Consider the following 7,283-nt stretch of genomic DNA (forward strand, 5'->3'; position numbering starts at 1 on the left):
TGGTTTAAGTAATGGTAGTTGAGTTTAATGACATGATAGGGGTTTAAAAGAGAAGAATTGAGTGAAGAATTGAAGATTTTCGGGCTTAAAATACAATTTATGGGTTGTGTATCGATGCACTCTCAAATAAATGAATATCGAATGCAATTAGTGCATCGATGCATAAGGAGTGCATCGATGCACCTGCTTAAAATACAAACATCGAATGGGATTTATGCACCGATGCATAGATAGTTCATCGATGCACCCGTCAAGGGATGCATCGATACATGGTGTAGTGCATCGATGCATACCTTCATTAAAAGATAAAAATAGCTTTCTTTTTAGCGTAAGAAGTGATAGTTTAGAATATATCAATTAGTATACTGATATGTATCAATGTATTACTATGTAGACTTAGAACGTAATCTCGTTCCGGAACAATTGAAGGATTAGAATCGAGTCAAAGTAAGGCTAAGGTGAGTACATATTATAAGTATGGTACAATGGAATAAGACTTGTGATAAGTCTAATTCCTATGTTGATTTTCATAGCACAATAGTTATGAACATGCATACATGATAATTATTATGATACATGCATAAAGTATATATGTTCATATGATTTGATAAATGATATATGTGAATATATTCAAATGCATATGTGACATGGTAAGTGATATGAGTTATGTTATCACAAGAGAAATGACATGAATACATGAACATAAGAAACATAAGAATAATGCCCATGGTATACGATATGAGAGCTATAGGTATAGTTGGCATGCCAAGAGTCGAGGGTTCTACGTGGTCCTTCGTGACATATATGTATCCTTTGGAACATTTACAGGGTCTTTTGAGACAGATTTGATCCACTGGAATATGTATATGGTTCTTAAGGAGTGGTCATTCAGGACAAATACAGTACATAGGTCCTCCGAGACAAAATTTCATAGCCCCTAGTAGGACTCCATACGAGCTGTGGTGACAGCAATAGTGCACAACCTCAATGTACTCGAACACCTTGAGTTCTCAAAAATATACATGGGCCTATAAAAGGTTATCAAAGGTAATTGCATTGTTATAGTTATATGTTACCATATTATTATTGTTTATATTGAATTGTATATGACATGATTGAATGGATAGATTGCATGTTCATATTCATACAGAATGCATTATTAGTATATTTATATGTCTCACTAAGTCTATGACTTAGCGTGTAAGTGATTTATACGTAGGTACCAAGAATCGGGAAGAGCGAAAATATGGTGGCAAGAACAGCAGCACTGCTAGAAGATCATATCAGAAGTAACGGATAAAGTATGTCTTTTGTCGTGTATAGTGTTGGCATGTAAGAAAAGTATCTGTTATGAATACTCTGATCGATTTAGTATTTTGTGGTTTCTTTTATGTAAATTAAGGTATTTGGTTTTAATGAAAGTTTAAAATTTTTCTGTTTTCTTTAAGTGTCAAAGTTTAAAAAGTCAATGTGACACCTCGGACTCATATTCGGGTCGGATATGGGTTAATGGTGTTACATTTAATGGTATCAGAGCTAAGGTTTAGCCGATTTTAGGCTTAAACCGAAGGTAAAAAAGTTTTAAAAATATGTACATGCCAACATAGAGTAAAAATTTTTGATCTGATAGTGTAAGGAGTATGTTGTCTTGCTAATAGAATAAGATTTGTATGATATAGTATAAATGGATTATAGAAATTATTGAAGTAAATCGATAGCTGACAAATTTGATGGTGATAGCAATTCACCTGCCCTGGCCAGGCAGGATGAAGAGCGGAAACCTCATAAAGTGTCTTATAAGATTAAAGGTTGATTTCAGAAAGTTGAAATCATATTAGAATAGTAATAGAAGATCTTTATTATTTTTGAATTGGAAAAGCGATAAGGATTAGTTTTGTTAGTATGTGGATAAGATAGAATATGGTGAACAAGTGTCACCATAAGAACGTTAAAAAGATCAAATGATGTGGTGAGTACTTATAGAAGAACTCAAGAATAAGTGCATCAGTGACAAGCGTATAAGATATAGAAAGCCAGTGTTTATGAGTTGAAACAAAGAATAATGTTGTACATAAGCAAAAGTGTGAATATGATAAGAGATTGCATTTTAGAAGAAAAAAGTTAGTGTTGGCTAACAAGAATATGTGATGGGAATATACTGGAAGTATAAGATTATAAGATATTGTCAGGATATGATAACCAAATATGAAATGGATCTAGATACAGTTGTATATTTGGATCATGGTAATGTGGTATAGTAAAGGAAATAAGGATTTGTATATTTGAGTAAAGCTGAGGATTGATAAGAAGAGTTTGAGAATGTGTATATCGATGATCAGTTTATAAGACAAATGAAGTCATAATGTTGAGTTTGAACACCGGAATTTACAGGATGTATGAGAATAGAGGTGAAATTGATAAGTTAAGTAAACTAATTTTGAGATAATTTCGATTGGAAAGGATGTATATGATTGGTAAAATAGGGCTTGTGCCCTAGATTGAACGGATGTTATTGACTAACTATCAGAGTAAAAGTGATATATTTATGAGATTGGAGGAAAGGATAAGTTGAGTTAATCAATTATGATGTGAATATGAATATAGTTGTGTATTCTGATCGGATAACTATGATGTAGATAAGGAGAAAAAATAATTGTATGGAGCTTTAAGGAAGGAAAATACAAGTATAAGAGATGGTAAAGAATGAATTTTTGTATAATTAAATTGGGTTATCAAAGTTATGAGGATGCAATGAAGATTGGTACACAGAGATGAGTATAGGTGATAGGACAAGAGTATATGAATATGAAAGGAAAGATATGATTTATGTATAAGGAGATTTCAATTTGGAATTAATAAAGGAATAATGGAATAAAGAAATGAAAAGGATTGAGTTTAAGGGATTAGATATGATGAAGGTTATATGGAAGTGTAGATGATAAGTTCGATATAGAAGTATGAAAAGTGTGCAAGGTGATGTGAAAAGATTCTTTAAAGTGTATGTTTAATCATATTTGAAGAAGATTTAAGGTCGTGTTCTTGGTTAAATGATGATGGAAAAAGAGTTTGGTTATGGTTATAAGGTAATTAGAGAGGGATGTTACTGTCTACGTGATGAGTGACATTATATGGAATTTTAGAAAGGTCAGAGGAAAATGCAGCATCGAAGGAGAAAAAAGACATGAATGAATTGAGGTTACTGGTTACTGTGTATATAATAAGTGACAGTAAATAAATGTATAAAGGAAAAAGGAAGTTGAAGAACTAAAGGAATGAAAGGTTAAGTACAGGAGGCAACATGAGAACATTAGAAGGTATGTTCTTATTGGTATGTGCAATGAAAATTTGAGGATGAATTTTCTTAAAAGGAGGGGAGATTTGTAACATCCTGAAATCTGGGTCAGTGACTAAAATGAGAATTTTTTAAATTTGGTGATAAAAGTATAATAGTTAAATAGTTCAATGACTTATTGGAAATATAGTTGAAGGTTGTTTGGTAATTATTGAATGAATTAAAGGGTAAAATGATCAATTGACAAGTAAGATTTTTATTTTCCCTTATAAGATAAGGAAACCACGTGGGAAGATAGAAAAAGTTCCAGAGTTCTCTTCTCTTCTTTCTTCTTCATACGTGAAGGCTTGAGCAAAATGCGATTCTTCTATTTAGATAATTTCTGGTTAAATTTAAGGTTGGGTTATGATCATTAGATGATAACTAAGCTTAAGGAAAGCTTAAGTTATCTTAAAATCAAAAGATAAAGGAGTTAGGGAAGATTAAAGATTTGGAGTTCTTGAGTGAAATATTGAAATAGAGTTTATAATAAGAATTGAAAGTTGAATTTGACTTGCCATCAATAAGAATAAGAGATTTATGAAGTTAGAAATGATTAATAACAAAGTTGAAAGTTTAGTAAGATTCTTAAATTTTAAGAATCATGATGAGATATGGAAGATAAAGATTGTTTATATGGATATAAGTTGGTTTAAGTAATGGTAGTTGAGTTTAATGACATGATAGGGGTTTAAAAGAGAAGAATTGAGTAAAGAATTGATGATTTTTGGGCTTAAAATACAATTTCTGGGCTATGTGTATCGATGCACATTCAATGTGTATCGATGCACTCACAAATAAATGAATATTGAATGCAATTAGTGCATCGATGCATAAGGACTACATCAATGCACCTGCTTAAAATACAAACATCGAATGGGATTTATGCACCGATGCATAGATAGTTCATCGATGCACCCGTCAAGGGATGCATCGATACATGGTATAGTGCATCGATGCATACCTTCATTAAAAGATAAAAATAGCTTTCTTTTTAGCCTAAGGAGTGATAGTTTAGAATATATCAATTAGTATACTGATATGTATCAATGTATTACTATGTAGACTTAGAACGTAATCTCGTTCCAGAACAATTGAAGGATTAGAATCGAGTCAAAGAAAGGCTAAGGTGAGTACATATTATAAGTATGGTACAATAGAATAAGACTTGTGATAAGTCTAATTCCTATGTTGATTTTCATAGCACAATAGTTATGAACATGCATACATGATAATTATTATGATACATGCATAAAGTATATATGTTCATATGATTTGATAAATGATATATGTGAATAGATTCAAATGCATATGTGACATGGTAAAAGATATGAGTTATGTGATCACAAGAGAAATGACATGAATACATGAAGATATGAAACATAAGAATAATGCCCATGGTATACTATATGAGAGCTATAGGTATAGTTGGCATGCCAAGAGTCGAGGGTTCTACGTGGTCCTTCGGGATATATATGTATCCTTTGGAACATTTACAGGGTCTTTTGAGACAGGTTTGATCCTCTGGAATATGTATATGGTTCTTAAGGAGTGGTCATTCGGGACAAATACAATACATAGGTCCTCCGGGACAAAATTTCATAACCCCTAGTAGGACACCATTCAAGCTGTGGTGACAATAATAGTGCACAACCTTAATGTACTCGAATACCTTGAGTTCTCAAAAATATACATGGGCCTATAAAAGGTTATCAAAGGTAATTGCATTGTTATAGTTATATGTTACCATATTATTATTGTTTACATTGAATTGTATATGACATGATTGAATGGATAGATTGTATGTTCATATTCATACGGAATGCATTATTACTATATTTATATGTCTCACTAAGTCTATGACTTAGCGTGTAAGTGATTTACACGTAGGTACCAAGAATCAGGAAGAGCGGAAATAGGGTGGCAAGAACAGCAGCACTGCTAGAAGATCATATCAGAAGTAACGGATAAAGTATGTCTTTTGTCGTGTATAGTGTTGGCATGTAAGAAAAGTTTTGTTACGAATGCTCTGATCGATTTAGTATTTTATGGTTTCTTTTATGTATATTAAGGTATTTAGTTTTAATGAAAGTTTAAAATTTCTTTGTTTTCTTTAAGTGTCAAAGTTTGAAAAGTCAATGTGACACCTCGGACTCATATTCGGGTCGGATATGGGTTAAGGGTGTTACAGGAATGGTCTCCTATCCCATACGGAGGTGAAAGCCACAAGAGGGAGTAGTTTCTCATTCAAACTAAATAGGATAGAGCGGGATTTTAGCTCATGTCATGATAATGCAATGCACAGTGTGTGAGGAAAAGCATAAAAACAATGTACAACACACAGACTATTAAAACACAAATTAAATATGAAAATATTAACAAACAAATTAGTACAACTATTTAATTGTTAATTAATTCACAAAATGGTTATTCAAGGGATCAAAAATTAAATTAACCAACTTATAATTTATTGTAAAGACAATGAATTAGTAAACTGGTGGCTTGACTCTCTAAAAAAAATTTGTCCCCAGTGGAGTCGCCAAGCTGTCGAGACTGTATTCGCCCGGCGAAAATAAGTGTCGTTATTTTCTAAATCTCATCTCGAAAAGTAAATGTTTTTCTTCTGGCATAAGATAAAACACAATTTTGAGGAATCGCCACCAATCATTTATCGAGGTGTGATTGGTCACAAAAATGCTATGCTATTTTAATAAAATTTATAAAAATATTATTAAAATAACACAAAAGGGTCCACTTTCCAGAAAATGAGTTCAAGAGTCAGTTACGTGTGGGGAAGGATTAGCATCCCACAACGCCCAAAATTTGTACCTTGTTTATTAATTAACGTCTTTGTAATAAATTAACAATTTTATATTTAATTTCAATTTATGATCCCATAAAAATATTAAGGATGTTATTTCATATCAACAAATCATTTAAAATATTTTCCTAATCAGTTAAGGAAATATTTTATGACTTATTGTATAAAATAAAATAATCATATTACATTTAATAATTTTAATGATTAAAATATGAAAATACTAGAATTTTATGTTACTATTAATAAATAATTAATATGCAAAGTACTATAATAGTAAATAATCCTAAAAAATATTTAAAATTATTATTTTAAAACTAAAGAATTAAATTAAAAAATAATAAAAATCATAATCATAATCATAATTCGAAATATTATAAAAATTAGGTACTAGTAATGTAATTAATCATATATAATAATTCGGGTTAAAATATAAATTATCAAAATATAAAGGATTAAATATGATATTTATCCTAAATATATATATAATCGTAATTAAGTGACTAAAACATAACAAGATAAAATCTAAAAACCAAATTAAAATACGTAAAATATGATTTCAGTCACTTAATTATAAAATTACAAAACCAGAGGGACCATGGATATGATTTACTCATACCCATAATTATGCAGAGGCCCCTCCCCAAAATGACATAGTTTTGAGAAAGTTATAAATAGGCCTTAAATAGCCATTTTTCCTCATTTTTCTCTTTTGTTTCTCTTTATTCTCTCTAAACTCCCTCACTGGAGGGAGAGCTGGTCACCGGCCGTCCACCGTCGGGCACTATTCTGACCACCACCGGTTACTATAACAGTAACTATTCCGACCGTCGGTCACTATTTATTGTGGCCGAAAAATATAAAAATAGCTCAAAATATAGATCTCTTAACCCTCTACCCGAATCCAAGCTTCTCTTTCGCTAAAAGCTAGTCAATCGGACTAGATATGAGATTTTACCTTTGGTAAAATCATTTTTCTGATGACGTTTGAGCTTCGACGGAGGTAAGATCTCTTCTCCTTTCTTTTTAGTTTCGGCTTGCTTTGGTTGCTATGTGGTGTTATCCCCGTCTTTCATTTGCTTCCTCCTTGTATCTTTTTCTTTGTAGGTTCGTCAAGGCTTTTTATAGGCCTCC

The sequence above is a fragment of the Hibiscus syriacus genome, unplaced genomic scaffold (assembly GCF_006381635.1).
Source record: "Hibiscus syriacus cultivar Baekdansim isolate YM2019G1 unplaced genomic scaffold, ASM638163v2 tig00110505_pilon, whole genome shotgun sequence".
Lineage (NCBI taxonomy): Eukaryota > Viridiplantae > Streptophyta > Magnoliopsida > Malvales > Malvaceae > Hibiscus > Hibiscus syriacus.